We start from the raw sequence: 16917 nt of genomic DNA, 5'->3' as shown, positions 1-16917 counted from the left end.
TCTCTCTCTGTCTAAGTGGGGCAGAGAAGGATGGCGTCTCCTCAAGGTCCCCGGTGTTCTCCTCAAGTACCGCACATGCACCGATTGGGGCAAAGTAATGTTGCGTCACAGCCGGTCCTTCGGGTCCACCCCCACTGACCTCGCATGCGCGGTCAATGCACGCTGCAGTCGCATAGATACTACGCTGAAGCTGCCTCCCGAGGAACAGGCTGCAACAAAATGAAGGAGACGCCGCTGACACAGGAAAAGGCACATATTCAGATCTTTGATCCAAATAGATAGGAAGGAATGAGGTGTTGAAGCCTTCCTCTATTGCCTATTAAAGGCCCCAGTAACTAGACTGGGGCCCTCCTGTGTGGTGTGTAGTTTTGATGGTGCAGTGTATAGATGCCCTGCCCAGACTGTCTGTGGAGTTACTTTGCCGACCATTACAAAGTATTACTAAATAAGGAGGATGATGTCATAGAATTTCATGAAACTATGTACTTGAGCTACAAGTGCAATAAATGCCTATGTGCAATAAGTACAACAAAATAAACAAAGATTAATTTAAAAAGTTAAAGTAAATGTTTGCTTTTTTTTCTTGCATTCTTTTCAATTTTACAATATACCGTAAAACAAGATATACAGTGCCTTGCAAAAGTATTCACCCCCCTTGGCATTTTCCTGTTTTGTTGCCTCACAACCTGGAATTAACATGGATTGTTTGAGGATTTGCATCATTTAATTTACATAACATGCCCACAACTTTGAAGATGTTTTTTTTTTTTTGATTGTGAAGCAAACAACAAATAGGACAAAATAACAGAAAAAGTCAATGTGCATAACTATTCACCCCCCTAAAGTCAACACTTTGTAGAGCCACCTTTTGCGGCAATCACAGCTCCAAGTTGCTTTGGATAAGTCTCTATGAGCTTACCACTGGGATTTTTGCCCATTCCTCCTTGCAAAACTGCTCTAGCTCCTTCAAGTTGGATGGATTGTGAACAGCAATCTTTAAGTCTATTAGTCCCATCCATTCTTTCATGTACTTTGGAACATCGCGGGGAGTCTATCACCCCAAAAGAATAGGAGACACACGCTGGCTTATACAGAGGGAAGAAAGTGGGAATGATTTCATCCATCCACGGTGTTAAGGAAGCATCCTCATGATCAGAATATTTAGAGGCTTGATTGTCTCTTACATCTGGTAAGAGGCTTGCATTTATTTATCACCCGGGTGACCGTGCACGTGTGCAGGTGGAATTAGAACACTGGTTTTTTCATATTAGAATATCATTATCAGGCACTTACCTTCTTTCCGCCAGGTAAGGAGGCATTTCACCCGGTGGAGGGAACACTACATCATCACCTTGATTTTTAATTGGATTCTCTTCACCATTTTTCACATTTTGGATCACAATATCCAATGGACTTTATTTCAATGTTTTATTTGTATAGTCACATTGAGTGTTATTTGTAAAATTTTGTTTGTTCATTTACACACACTCACCCATCACTGTGATTCCGATTGGGTTTTTTTCCCCATTTTTGTTATATATTGTTCAATATATGATTTTTCACATATAAGAAAAGCGCACCATCACCTTTAAACAATACACGTCCTATCATCTGGTTGCAGCCTTTCACCTAATCAGCGCACCCCTTTCTTTTCAATAATCTTTAAGTCTAACCAGATAGATTTTCTATTGGATTGAGGTCTGGGCTTTGACTTGACCATTCCAGCACATTTACATGTTTCCCCTTAGACCACTCAAGTGTTGCTTTAGTAGTGTGTTTGGGGTCATTGTCCTGCTGGAAGGTGAACCTCCGTCCTAACCTCAAATTACGCACAAAGTGGTACAGGTTTTGCTCAAGAATATCCCTGTATTTAGCACCATCCATCTTTCCCTCAAATCTGACCAGTTTCCCAGTCCTCGCTGCTGAAAAACATCCCCACAGCATGATGCTGGCACCACCACGTTTCACTGTGGGGATGGTGTTCTTTCGGTGATGTGATGTGTTTGGTTTGCGCCAGACATAGCGTTTTATTTAATGGCCAAAAAGTTCAATTTTAGTCTCATCAGACCAGAGCATCTACTTCCATACATTTTGTGAGTCTCCCACATGCCTTTTCGCAAACTCAAAATGTGCCATTTTGTTTTGCTTTCTTCTGGCCACTCTGCCATAAAGCCCAACTCTATGGAGTGTACAGGCTTATTGTTGTCCTATGTACAGATACTCCAGTCTCTGCTGTGGAACTCTGCAGCTTCTCCAGGGATACCTTAGGTCTCTGTGCTGCCTCTCTGATTAATGCCCTCCTTGCCCGGTTGTTTTGGTGGGTGGCCGTCTCTTGGCAGGTTTGCTGTTGTGCCATGCTCTTTCCATTTGGTTATGATAGATTAGATCAGGGGTGGGGAACCTTTTTTCTGCCAAGGGCCATTTGGGTATTTATAAAAGCCTTCGGGGGCCATACAAAATTTTAAAAAAATGTGCCTGTTATATTTGGTCAAACATTTAATTAACTCACCCCTAATGTGATGGCTGCAACTGCTTCTCTTTGGTGAGGTGTGTGATGTTAGCTGGTATTGATGATGTTGCTACTCGCAACTGGTTTTCCAGGTTTGCGTCGGTCAGTCTGGAGCGCAGTCGACTCTTTGTGGTGGTAAGTTTTGAAAAGAACTGCTGGTTGGTACTGCTGGTGGGTATAGCTGGCTTTTACTGCTGGCGGGTACAGCTGGCTGGTACTGCTGGCTTGTACTGCTAAGGGTACTGCTGGCTCAGGCTGGTACGGCTGGCTTGTACTGTGCTGTGGGTACTGCTGGCTGGTACTGCTGTGGGTACTGCTCACTGGTCCTGCTGTGGGTAGTGCTGGCTCAGGCTGGTACTGCTGTTGGTACTGCTGACTCAGGCTTGTACTGTGCTGTGGGAACTGCTGGCTGGTACTGCTGGCTCAGGCTGGTACTACTGGCTAGTACTGCTGGTTTAGGCTGGTACTGCTGGCTGGTACTGATGTGGGTACTGCTGGCTCAGGTTGGTACTGCTGGCTGGTACTGTGCTGTAGGTACCGTTGGCTGGTACTGCTGTGGGTACTGCTGGCTGGCACTATTGTGGGTACTGCTGACTCTGGCTGGTACTGCTGTGGGTACTGCTGGTTCTACTGTGAGTATTGCTGGCTCTGGCTGGTACTGCTGGGTCTGGCTGGTACTTCTGGTTCTGCTGTGGGTACTGCTGGCTCTGGCTGGTACTGCTGGCTCTGGCTGGTACTGCTGTGAGTACTGCTGGCTCTGGCTGATACTGCTGGTTCTGGCTGGTACTGATGTGAGTACTGCCGGCTCTGGCTGGTACCACTGTGGGTACTGCTGGTTCTGGCTGGTACTGCTGTGGGTATTGCTGGCTCTGGCTGGTACTGCTGGTTCTGGCTGGTACTGCTGGCTCTGGCTGGTACTGCTGGTTCTGGCTGGTACTGATGTGAGTACTGCTGGCTCTGGCTGGTACCACTTTGGGTACTGCTGGTTCTGGCTGGTACTGCTGTGGGTATTGCTGGCTCTGGCCGGTACTGCTGGTTCTGGCTGGTACTGATGGTTTTGGCTGGTACTGCTGGCTGTGGCTGGTACTGCTGGTTCTGGCTAGTACTGCTGGCTCTGGCTGGTACTGCTGGTTCTGGCTAGTACTGCTGGCTCTGGCTGGTACTGCTGGCTCTGGCTAGTATTACTGGCTCTGGCTGGTACTGCTGGCTCTGGCTGGTACTGTTGTGTGTGCTCCTGGTGGAAAATCAATCAAAAAACAAGGTGGGAGATGCAAAAGACCATCTCGGAAAGGTTGAAAAACAATGGGCTCACAAGGTTAATGGTGCACATAAACTTTATTGTGGTGATGATAACTATAGAAAAAATACAAAAAATAGTAAAAATACACTTGATGTGTACTGCTCGTTTGGAGTGGTTGGATGACCCTGAAGACCCTGGTGGGTGTCAGGATGGTGATAGACAGCACTACACACGCCCGCACTCCACCCACCTAGTTGTCCAAATGGAACGGTTTCCAAGGGTAGGGAATGATCTGTCACCAAATGGACTTGATATCACTCCTGGCTACACAGGAAGCCAAATGCCGTGACATGCCATACATAAAAAACCAGGTGTCAATAACTTCCAAGAGACATTCCTAGATTCTGAAGCTATAGGCTTGATGGCAAGTATGCTGTGTGGACGGTTCCTTCCAGATGTCTTGAACGGTGTATAACTATTTGTAAAGGCGTCCCAGATCATAAAAGTAAGACAAGTAGCATTCAAGGTTTAATGTGTATACTTAGTAACTTTTCCATGAAGCACATGGTAAATAAGTCAAGTTGCACTTTTCACTTGCATCAGTTAGAACACCTCAAGTTCAGAGTGTAAGATATGTGGAATACAAATTGTTGGGAAGTAAGTCCACTTGCCATAGAGGGTATGCTACTCTCGGGTCAATCAGTGGGTGACTGGGAGAAGAAACACATGTAGACTAGGCAGATGATGGTTTTAGTGTATGGGGACCGTGGATCCAGGCTGACAGGATGGACCGTGGCAATAGGCTTTCCATATAGGGGATAAATGGACAACTGGGAAGTGTTTCACCCTAGGGTGGTGACCAGAAACTGTCCTGCTTAGTGGTAAGTGAATGTTCTTACCAAAAGTTCCTCCTCAGTGCCTCAGCCGGTCCGTTCCTACCTCTCAGTTGCCGCTCCCAAGGAGGATCACTGGGATTAAAGTACTCCCCGTAGTGTCGTAAGCTGCATGTGTGTGATAGACTCCTACTGCATGGAGACAGTCCAATTCCCCCACCTAGTGGCTGCACACCACTCAGTTCCGGAACCCGGAAGTGACCTCCACTGCCGCGGCATAGCTTCTCCAGCTATGGTGTCCGGCTGGGTCCACACAGCATCATAGGGCAAAGCAGGGCGGGTGGAGCGCTGGCGCGTGACGTCAACACGTTTCGAGTGCTAACGCACACTTCCTCAGGACGTCATGACATTGACTGGTCGATGTTTAAATAGCCTGACTCTTAGATTGATTGGGCAAAAAAAAATTGCAGACACCAGTCGAGATCATGTCCGAGGCCATCTAGTGGTACTAACAGGGTGTTACCTGTTATGTTGATGATTCCAATCCACATAGTTCCAGGTATATAATAAGAAATTATTTAGAACTGACAGCATGCTTCTAAATCTAAAAGAATCATAATTCCATTCTATTTACTTTGACAGAGAACATAATGGCAATGGTTTTTTAATGGACATAATAGATAGTAAAACCCATCCGTAGTATAACAAATGCATCCGGAAAGCAGAGATTGTGGTACATCTAGAGATACAATTTATTTAACCCTCTGTATTCTTTGCCTAGGGCTATGGGCTACACCTCGATGAGGTCATGCAGGATCGAGATCTCAAACTCTAAGCCTTCACATTTTGGTTTTTAGATTTTTAGATTAATTATTCATCCAGAATGGCCCATATATATAGACCCACTGCCCATGCTGTAGGAAAGAATCCCCTCAGCATAGTGTAGTGGGTGAAACCTAGCCTGGTGTCCTACACCCTTGTGTTTTAAGTTGGCTCCAGAGGGTACTCAAAGTATCTCCACTTAAGAATACTGGGGGATTATAAAATTCAAATGTCAAGGGGACAGAAGTAGTGACGCATCTAGGGCTACACTTTATTTAGCCCTCTATATTAATTACCTTAGGTTGGTTAGGGGCCATGGGTTATACCTAGGTGAGGCCTTGCATAGTCAGAATCTCAAACTCTAAACCTTCAGATTTTTTAGATTTTTAGGTTTTTTAGATCGGTTACTATTGCACGTTAATTAAGCATTTAACGGGGCCCATTAACGTGGGCCCACTACCTATACTGTAGGAAAAGGTCCCCTCAGCATAGTGTAGTTAGTATAGCCCAGTTTGGTGTCCTTCACGTCTCTATTTTAGATTTACTCCACTGGGTACTCTAGGTATCTCGCCTAGGGGCCCAGGAAGATTTTCTTTTTTTTTTGCTGGCGGGAAATGCCTGCTAGGAGAAATGTAGCGTGCAGCGGCGCCGCGCTGGAGGAAGAGGCAATGTTTCCTGTATTGATCACAGGCGGAGTGCATTTGATATCACTCTGCCTGTGACTCACTCAGACTGTCAGGACGGAGCCGGAATTATACAGGGAGCATTGGCTCCGTTCTGACAGATCAGCTTAGAGACAGACTCAGCTGCACGGGGGCCGAACCAGATAACTTTGCGGGCCGCATACGGCCCGCGGGCTGTAGGTTCCCCACCCCTGGATTAGATGGTGCTCCTGGGGATCATCAAAGATTTTAAATTTATTTTATAACCTAACCCTGACTTGTACTTGTCAACAACATGGTCCATTACTTGTTTGGAGAGTTCCTTGGTCTTCATGGCAGTGTTTGGTTAGCGGTGCCTCTTGCTTAGGTGTTGCAGCCTCTGGGGCCTTAAAAAAAAAAGATGTGTATATGTAATGACCGATCATGTGACACTTAGATTGCACACAAGTGGACATCATTTCACTAATTATGTGACTTTAAAGGTAATTGGTTGCACCAGAGGTTTTTATGGGTTTCATAACAAACATGTACATACGCACATGCCAATTTTCTATTTCTAAAAAAATAGTTTTATGTATATATTATTCTCATTTCACTTCACCAACTTTGACTACTGTGTTCTGATCCATCACATAAAATTCAGATTAACAAAACATTGAACTTAAGGCTGTAATGTAACAAAATAGGTAAAAAGTCAAGGAGGGTGAATACTTTTGCAAGGCATGTACAGGATACAAAAAAGTTTAAAGAGCGCAAGAAACATTGACGTCATGAGTTGTTTCATAGAAAAGGCAATCAAAGTCTCTAACAGCACAGATATTCCCACCAATTGCAAATAGATTGATGCTAATAAAGATAAACATTAGGTATCTCATCTCAGGGATTGTAGGGAAATGTATTTTGAAGAGAACTTATCCAATACAAATGGCATAATGCCACATTTTAAAGGAGATATTTATTGCATTCACTAATCAACAATACCTGGGTGTTGTTAACATGTAAAATAGATGTAATATGATGTAATATGTTGATACCACAAAGGCAAAACATAAGGCAAGTGGTAGGAGGGAATGACTCCAATAATTCTTAGATTAAGGAGCTCATGTGAAAAGGAAAGAACCATACAGTATTAAAGAATTTGTGTAGATGGTAAACAGACTAAAAAGGAGATTGAGCAAGAATAAAAGAACTTGTGTACTATATAGAGAGGAGACAGAAACTAGGGTTAGGAGGAACAGGCACCTCCTGCTAAGAATCGTTTAAATTATTCTGAGAATGAATATTCATTCCAGCTGAACCAGATGTTAGGACACTGCTCTTCCCTGCCCTTCAACAATCTCATCAGCTCCTCCATTCGCTTATTGTTCTCAACTCTGTTGAACCAATATTGCAAAGGGGGTGGGTGGTAGATTTCCAGTTTGCTTGGATACAGGAGGAACAAGCAGCACAAATCGAACGATGTACTACTGGCGTCTTATGCTATTTCAAAGGTATTTTATTGTGGTCTAAAAGGAAACAAGAAGGTGAATCCAGAAGCCTCTTATCAGTAAATATTTGATATATATTACGCACCTGCATCCAAAAGGGTTAACCAATTTACCACCGGAGGATTTTGCTGTCTTACGTCCAGGCCACTTTTTGCGATTCAGCACTGTGTGACTTTAACTGACAATTGCTCGGTCGTGCAACGCCGTACCCAAACAAAATCTACGTTCTTTTTTTCCCACAAATAGAGCTTTCTTTTGGTGGTATTTGATCACCTGTGCGATTTTTACTTTTTGCGCTATAAACAAAAAAAAGAGCGACAATTTTGAAAAAATAACAATATTTTTCAAATTTTTTTATATGAAATTCCCCCCCAAAAAATGTAAAAATCGAAGTTTTTTATCATTTTAGGCCAATTTGTTTTCTGCTACATAGTTTTGGTAAAAAAAATCACAATAAGCGTATTTTGATTGGTTTGCGCAAAAGTTATTGCGTTTACTAACTAATGGAAAGATTTCTGTAATTTTTTTTTCTAACGATTAATGGCGGCGATCTGCGATTTTTTTTGCGGGACTGCGACATTGCGGCGGACAGATCGGACCCTTGACTGACATTTTTTACACTTTTGGGGGTACCAGTGACATTACTACAGTAATCAGTGCTATACATATGCACTGTTTCTGTAAAAATGACACTGGCAGGGAAGGGGTTAATTTTTTTGGTGATCAAGGGGTTAATGTATGCCTGGTGCTTACTAACGTGTGGGGGGAGAGGTGACTGAGTGACACAGGGACAAGTCTAATGGCCTACAAGGGAAGGCTCAGCTGGGTGCAATACATTGCATCAAAGAGGGCGCGATTTGGTGTAAAATCCTACAAGCTGTGCGAATCATCAACTGGCTACATTTGGAATTCAGTGATTTACACTGGAAAATAAATAAAATTTGATGAAAAATACAGCAATTAGGGCGTGGCAACATCTTCTGTTCTTTCACTGATTGAGCCATTTCTAAATCAGGGCTATTGTGTAACAACTGACAACTTTTATACGCCTCCTGAACTTTATGAGGTTCTACTGCACAACAAAACTGATGCCTATAGAACCGTTAGGGCTAACTGGTATGACATGCCACCAATGTTTGGCAGGAAGAAGCTCAAGACAAGAGAAATGGTTGCCTGGCAGAAAGGCAAAATTATGGCACTGCGATGTAAGGACAAGAAAGATGTGTGCCTAATGAGCACAGTGCATAACACTTCCACTGTTATGGTATGCATGAAGGGTGGGAAAGAAGTCATGAAGCCACAAGTAGTGATTGACTACAACAAGACCATGGGAGGTGTCGACAGAGCTGACCAAGCAATGACATTCTACACATCTATAAGGAAGCAGCAAAAGAAATACTATAAGAAGATCTTCAGACATCTTCTTGAGCAATGCTTTTGGAATACCAACGTTCTGCTCAAAAAAAAGACTGACAAGCCTTTGATTCATGCGGACTTTATTTGGAAAGTTGCTGAACAAATCTTTTGGAGTCACCATACACCATCAATGGCTGTGAACAGATCTGGACGTCGTGCTGTTGGCGTTGTCAACCCGGAACGCCTGACTTGTTGTCGCTTCTTGGACTACATCCCCCCAACTGAGAAAAAGTTGGCAACTACATGGATGTGCATGGTTTGCTGCTCAAAAAGAGATGACAGTGGAAGGAAAATAAGAAAAGAAACCAGATACTATTGTCCCGATTGTGACGTCGGACTTTGTGCAGTCCCATGCTTCAAAATATTTCATACGTACCTGAGATATTTACTGAACCTTTATTACAGTGACTAGCAATATGGCTTCCCTTGTTTGTACACATTTCAGTGTTTTTTTGGTTTGATTACTTTATTGAATAAAATGTATTATTTTTATATTATAATTTATTATTTCGTTTTTCAAACTTTATCATACCCGGGATGTCTACTAGACTCTTGTATGGACAGATTTAAGTGGGTTATTCCTAAGAATTACAGGCCTAAAATATAAAACAACATATTTCCATGCAAAACAATGTACCACTTTTAGCACAAAAATTCTGACATAATCAGACCACCAGGTTAACCAGGGAGGTTAATACACATTCAGTCCTTAGCTTGACAATGCTGCTCCTTCATAGATATAGTACATTGAGTGATACTTGTCTCAATTGGCTGCTGAGTTTAGATACACTTGTGAGAAGTGCTGTGGAGTCCCTTTACAACTGGATGGAGTAACAACCAGTTGACTAGTGAAGCTTTTACCTTAAATGAGGATGCGATAGACAAAAAGCTGGGTAGTGTGTCTTAAGTGACCCAGGTTTTAAACATTAGGAAGAAAGAGTATGATTTTGGGTGGAAGTAAAGCATCTGCATACATATAGTTTGGATTTATGGACTTTCTGTGACTATGTTCACATTATTTGTATACTATATTGTCAAAGGTATTGGGGTGCCCTCCTTTACACTGATATGAACTTTAATGGCATCCCAGTCTTAGTCCATAGGGTTCAATATTGAGTTGGCCACCCTTTACAGCTATAACAGCTTCAGCTGGGAAGGCTGTCCAAAGGGTTTAGGAGTGTGTCTATGGGAATTTTTTAACCATTCTTCCAGAACCTCATTTGTGAGGTCAGGCACTGATGGCCTGGCACAAGAAGGCCTGGCTCGAAGTCTCCGCTCTAATTCATCCCAAAGGTGTTCTATCGGGTTGAGGTCAGGACTCTGTGCAGCCCAGTCAAGTTACTCCACCCTAAACTTGGCTTGTTCAGAGTTAACGTGACGATCTCAGAGTTGAGGCACCGATTCTTCAGGGACAACAGGAAGATGAGAGTCTTACTCATTTTGCAATGGAAACCTCTGGAAACCCATAGAGAAGAGGGATGCACATGACTGTGCTGATATCACTTACTTGGATCATCCGCTGAGAGACCAGTTTGTGGTAGAATTTAAAGCTGGTCCAGTCAGGAGGGCCGAGTCAGAGCGCAGCCCATTATCTCTTTCCATGATGTAGTGGTACAAGTGATTGCGCGGGAGCAAGAAGATGAGGAAGTAACTGTGGCAGTGACAAAAAGGTATGACCCAGCACACATTACAGAGGAGGCCCTGGAACCCTCACCTGCTATCATCCATACACAAAGTGCTAAGGAAACTCTCCCTGGACATGGCCTCCTCGAAACAAAAACTGACCTTACTCAAACAAGACTCGGTCCCCTCACCCAGGGCTGAGAACCCATTACAAAGGGACCCAGAGGAGTACCCCAAGTCCTGGGGTGCAGCTGTTTTGGACATGTAAGCAAAAACTGTAGTCGGTCTAAATTCAAAAGCTTGCACTTTAAAACTAGTGGCTCCTAAGGGCAAAGGGATGACCCCGGGGATAGTAAAACAAGGTCCCAGCAAAACAGAGTTTAAGGTCGTACCAAGTCCAGTGGCGGCTACCCTTGTTAATGGTCAAAGGGTTCCATGCCTTACTGACACAGGTTCACTGTCATGGAGTGTGACTTGTACGCCCAGAGGTTTGGGACACAAGACCAACTGGACCCCGCCTGGCTAGCCCTCAAGACGGCCAACAATTTGCTAACCCTGGAAAGGAGTCACCTTGGTGAGGATCCAGATTGACGATTAGGTGGTGGACAGAGTAGGCGTAGGGGTGACTTGCTGCCCAGTAAGCTCAGCTTTGCCTATTGTACTGGGCATAAACATGCTAAATGACCTAGACTTTCCCCGCTTACTGGCCAACTTTGAACATTCTGGCCGCCATGCACAGGGCTGTGGTCTGCGAGATGTGTGACTCAATGCGATACAGGCCTATGAAGCTCACCAGAAGGCAGTGAGGAAGCAGCCCGAACAAGTGTAAGTTGTCTGCATGCCATCCAAGCAAAAATTACTCCCGACACCCCTCCAAGTGGTAGTCTGGTCTTTTTCCATTGTGCCTCACAGGAAACTTCAAGGGGCCACAGTAATGGTGGAACCCTGCAAGAAAGTCGTGGTGCCAGGGGAATGGCTGGTTGCATGCACATTGACTAAAGTTCACAAAGGAAAGGTCCTGGTTCAGCTCATCAACCTGGGGACAACCCTGGTATCACTCCTCAACCATGCCACCCTAGGAAACCTGTACATAGTGCCCTATCACTGCATCATGGAGGCTCAGACCGGAGTAGAAACCATCTGTGCTCCAGTACAAGCAGCCATGTCCTTGTTGGATGAGTCACAAAAAAAGTAGCTGCTGGAACAACTAGACATTTCCTTTCAGGACTATCCTCTACCACACCAGAGACTGTTTCACCAACTACTTGAAAAGCATTTACTGTTTTTTTTCTGCCAGCCCAGCTCTACCAAAGCCATTGCTCACCCAATCCATTTGGGGAATGCTCCACCCATTCGGTAGCGATAGCATCATATTACCATAGCATTGTGTCAGGAGGTCCAGGACTACATTCTACAGAGTACGGTGACTGAGGAGAGTCGTAGTTTGTGGGGTGCCCTAGTGGTTCTAGTGTGAAAGGAAAACAAAGTCTGCGTTTTTTTGTGGACTAACGCAATATAAATGCCTTCACTCATTAGGATGTTTACCTGTTACCCCGTATAGAGGAGTTGCTTATGGTGCTGGGTCAAGCCATACGTTTTCCTACTTTTGACCTGGCAAATGGCTACTGTCAATTCCCAGTGCAAGATCAGGATTGTGAAAAGACTGCTTTTGTCACAATTTAACCTAATGCCCTTTGGCCCAGAGCAGAGCCCCCAGCACTTCCAGTGCCTAATGGAGAGGTGCCTGGGGGACTTCAACTTTGAGACCGTGCTAGTCTACTTGAATGATATCATTATCGTCCTAAGACTTTCAAGGATCACATTCAGCACCTGGACTGGGTGTTGGTGAAAAATACAAAGAATTAGTGAGACAGTAAGCTGGAGCCCAAGTGGGAACGTACTTCCTATCAGGTTGAATACCAACCTTCCCCTCTGACTCCAGTGTATGGCGTAATCTCAGAGGGACCTAATCCTGTAAAGAGACACCTCTATCCCAACCTGCTGGGCCCTGTGTGTTAAGTTGCGACTGTTCCACCAAAAGGTCGGGAGATGATTGATTCTACCATTTGGGTCTGGACCAACCAGGTTGCATTATGCCTCTCAAAACAGAAGCTGCTGGCACATCTGAGATTTGCTCTGCTACACGTTGCTGTTACTTGCTGTGAGTGTTCCCGGTCGGGTGCCTTCCTGTCGGATCTGTTGTGAATTACTGGATTCTGCATTATTACATAAGTTATAACTTTTGTTCTTTGCAACCAGAGTCTGTGTAATTCCTGCCGCCGCACTACACTACACCTTCCCACAAACAGAAAAAATGTATACTCACTTTCTGATTTGACCTAGGCTGCTCTAGGTTAGGCAGGTGCAGTGATCAGAGAGTAGCAAACTCATTCACAATATCTAAGCTGCCACGTTCCTGTCTGCATAAATCACATTGCAAAATGGGGATGGATAAGGAGGTTGGCAGAGAGCAGGACTAGCAGGCAGTGCTACTCTTTACTTACTAAAGAACACAGGTATGCTGCCCAGAGCTTTCTAGTGTAGCTAATTTCCTTTTGTGGATAGATGCTCTGGGGCAGTGGCGTAGCGTGGGTTGTCAGCACCCGGGGCAAGGCAAGTCATTTGTGCCCCCTACACAAACCTACTAGACCACTACACAGACCTACCCCCCCCCCATACACTGACACCTACACTGACCCCCCTTCACTTACCCCCACTACACTGACGCATACACTGACCCCCCATACACTGACCCCTACACTGACTCCCCCTTACATTTCTATACACTGACCCCCCATACACTAACACCCCCTACACTGACACCTATACAGCCCCCCCTACACACTGACCCCTACACTAACACCTATACTGACACCCCCTACACTGACAGCTACACTGACACCTATACTGACCCCCCTTACATTCCCACATACACTGACCCCCAATACACTGACCCCTACACTGACTCCCCCTACATTTTCACATACACTGACCCCTACACTAATAGCTATACTGACCCCCCCTACACTGACCTCCCCCATACACTGACACCTATACTGACCCCCCTACACTGACCGCCACATACACTGACACCCCTACATTTCCACATACACTGACCCCCCCCCATACACTGACACCTACACTGACACCTATGCTGACCCCCCTACACTGACAGACCCTCCTCTACACTGACCCCCCCCCCATACACTGACACCTACACTGACCCCCCCGTACACTGACAGCTACACTGACACCTATACTGACCCCCTTACATTCCCACATACACTGACCCCTACACTGACTCCCCCCTACATTTCCACATACACTGACCCCTACACTGACTCCCCCCTACATTTCCACATACACTGACCCCCACTACACTGACCCCTACACTAATAGCTATACTGACCCCCCCATACACTGACACCTATACTGACCCACCTACACTGACCGCCACATACACTGACACCCCTACATTTCCACATACACTGACCCCCCCTACACTGATTCCCCCCCCCATACACTGACACCTACACTGACACCTATGCTGACCCCCCTACACTGACACACCCTCCTCTACACTGACCCCCCCCATACACTGACACCTACACTGACCCCCCCGTACACTGACAGCTACACTGACACCTATACTGACCTCCTTACATTCCCACATACACTGACCCCCCCATACACTGACACCTACACTGACCCCCCCCCTCCCTCCCATGTCCACTTCCCCTGCACTGACACCTATGCTGACCCCCCTACTACACTGACACCCCCCCCCACTTCCCTGGGCCCTGGGGGCAGGCAAGACATCACTTACCTTGTTCTGTGCCAATACACTGGCGACTCGCGGAGGGGAGAGACAGCATGTCTGTGGCCGGCCGGACAGCAGGGGGAGACTCCGTAAGCGGTGCTGCACATGCACCGAGCCACAGACTGGCATCTTCAGCCCCGCCCCCTGGCCGCATGACACCTTCAGCGGTCCGCCGCTTGTCTTGCACAAATCGGCGGCCACTGAGCCAAGAGGTGGAGTGCGGGCGGGCAACTTCAGAATAAAGGGACACTTTGATCCCGCCGATTGCGGGCGTGGGATGCGCTCCCCTATATGTTGCGCCCGGTGCCAGTGGCCCCCCCTGCACCCCCCACGCTACGCCACTGCTCTGGGGAAAGGCGGGGAGGGGGGGGGGGGTGTTGGACCACCATATCTCCTCTATTATGTACCCCCTGAGGACAAATTAGACTTACCCATAGGCTCTCGTCAGGTTTGCAGATTTGGTATTTTATTTTAAAACAAATATGATACAGTCTGAAAGGTCCAAAGAAGCTCACATCAGTTTGTCTACCAAAATTGTCAGTCCAGGCTTACAGGCTTGATACAACTTTCATCTAGCAAAGGTCTCTAGATGCTTGTTATGGAAGCAGTTGCTACCCCATAAGCTGTCTTGTTATTGTACCAGTCAATATTTGTTTTGGACAGTCATGTAATAAATATGGGTGCTAGCGATGAGCTTAGTAAGTTTTGACCAAACACTGGCTATGCAGACGTTCCTCCGAACTCCAAACCTTTAGGCTGCATTCACACTTGAGCGTAGCGTTTTTTACCGCGATTTTACTGCGATTTTTACCGCGATTTTACCGCGATTTTACAGCGATTTTTTCAGGCGTTTTTCAGCCCAAAAAGAAGCTCATGTACTTTTTTCAGCTACAGGCGTTTTGCAAAACGCTCAGATGTGAACAGGGGCCATTTAAATGAATGGGGTTTTACTTGTTGGGCGTTTTGGAAGTGTTTCTTTTGAGCGTTTTTGGAGCTTAAAACGCCCAGGTGTGAATGGAGCCTTAGGGCATTCAGTGTGGACAAACATGACAGCTTACGGTTGCTAAGGAAGCATCTGGTGTACCTGCCGCATCCTTGCCAAACAAATTGTCAATTAAGTTATGGTGATAATAATTCTACAGCTTTTGCTTAGCTGTGGCCCCAAAGTTTGCTAATTGAAAACTTTAAAAAGGAAATCTTTGATGAAAGACATACTGTGTATGTAGACTGACCTCATTCTTAAAATCTATAATTTCATTTATTTTCTGACTTCCTAACTGAGAACATGTATGCAGCTGGAAAAATCAGAGCTTCTAATATGTATACCTGTTCAAAGTAAGGGACTCAGAAAATATTGAAGCCATACAGCAAAGCAATTGGAACAAACCTTCTGTTTTACCATGTGCAATACCACTTTTAGACATGCACATCTGGGTTCATTTTCTGTAGCATGCTCTACAAGGTTTAGCAGCATCAATACTGGTAAGGTTGCCTTCTCTGAATACACAGTTCTGTAAAAACAACATACCCAACTCTTGTGCAGATCATTGCAGCAGCCTGTTTTCATCCAAACATTCACTGAGGCAAGGATGACATCTTCCTCCACCTTCACATACATGACCTGCTTTTTTCAAGGCAAGAGTGGCCACCTGAGTCTGACTTAGTAGTAGAAGTAGAAGAAAGTAACATTGAGTTCAAGTAAAGAAAAGGAATGCCGATTTTTACAGATTGCAAACTACCTAGAAAAAAAATTGAAGAAAAGAAGTATCCTGGCTCTCTGTGATATTATAACTGAAATGTTGCATTCAAGCTTAAAGATGATTTTACTAGTTTCTTCCTAGAAAATGAATAAGCCGTGGTGAAGTGTCCAGATACTGCAAGGGTTTGGGTATTTTATTTACCTCACTTCCTGCCAGTAAGCTCTGTGGTACCTAATAGTGTCAGCTGGGGCTAAACTGCCAATAATCTAAATATAAAATATGCCTAAATCAAAGACAGGTAGCAAGAGAGCTCTCTGCACTGTTCAAGTGCACTGCTAGGGAGTAGGGTTGAGCGAACACCTAGATGTCCGTGTTCGACGGGTTCGGCCGAACTTTAAAAAAAAGTCCGGGTCCGTGTCCCGGACTTTTACCGAACTTTTCCCGGACACCGAACCCCATTGAAGTCAATGGGGACCCGAACTTTAAGGCACTAAAATGGCTCTAAAACACCAAAGGAAAGGGCTAGAGTGCTGCAAATGGCAGCAAAACGTAATTAAGAGCATGGCAAGTGCTCTGCAAACAAATGTGGATAGGGAAATAACTTAAAACAACAAAAAAAAAACAGAAAAATAAAACAATGTTCTTCTTCATCTCTGAAGGACGAGGCCCATATGGAGTAGGAGGGAGGTTGAGGTGGTGGTGGATGTGGCGGTGACATAGGCGTGCGCACAGGGTGTGCTGGGTGTGCCTGGGCACACCCTAATCACCTAGGGCACATAGCATTGCCAGTGAGGAGATGGGAAAG

The sequence above is a fragment of the Pelophylax lessonae genome (assembly GCF_965119305.1).
Source record: "Pelophylax lessonae genome assembly, chromosome: 10".
Taxonomy (NCBI): Eukaryota; Metazoa; Chordata; class Amphibia; order Anura; family Ranidae; genus Pelophylax; species Pelophylax lessonae.
Note: the sequence above shows the minus strand (reverse complement) of the source record.